This window comes from Vanessa cardui, chromosome 7 (genome assembly GCF_905220365.1).
Source record: "Vanessa cardui chromosome 7, ilVanCard2.1, whole genome shotgun sequence".
NCBI classification, from domain to species: Eukaryota; Metazoa; Arthropoda; class Insecta; order Lepidoptera; family Nymphalidae; genus Vanessa; species Vanessa cardui.
In genome coordinates, this window is record NC_061129.1 from 4017188 (window position 1) to 4017486 (window position 299).

The 299-nt window shown below is 40.8% G+C and overlaps 1 non-coding gene across 1 annotated transcript; it reads left to right on the plus strand.

Annotated features, from left to right (window-relative positions):
• The first annotated feature begins 225 nt into the window (after window positions 1–225).
• Window positions 226–299, plus strand: Trnat-agu. The gene has a single exon. It is a non-coding gene; the product is annotated as a tRNA-Thr (tRNA).

Consider the following 299-nt stretch of genomic DNA (forward strand, 5'->3'; position numbering starts at 1 on the left):
GCAAATAAGTACCAATGAAGAGCATAAGCTGCGTTTACGCATGTACACGAAGGAGCGCGTATGTTCGAGCAAACGCGTTGTCCATTATCTCGTGCTTTTACTTGCTTTTTACGTCTCTATTCCTTTCAAAACTTTTATGTTTACAATTTTCATGTTCTAGTTGTAACCATACCTTTGGTTACTTTTAGGTTTATATTCTAATCTAGATTCAACACAGTACTCATCGGCGCCGTGGCTTAGTTGGTTAAAGCGCCTGTCTAGTAAACAGGAGATCGTGAGTTCGAATCTCACCGGTGCCT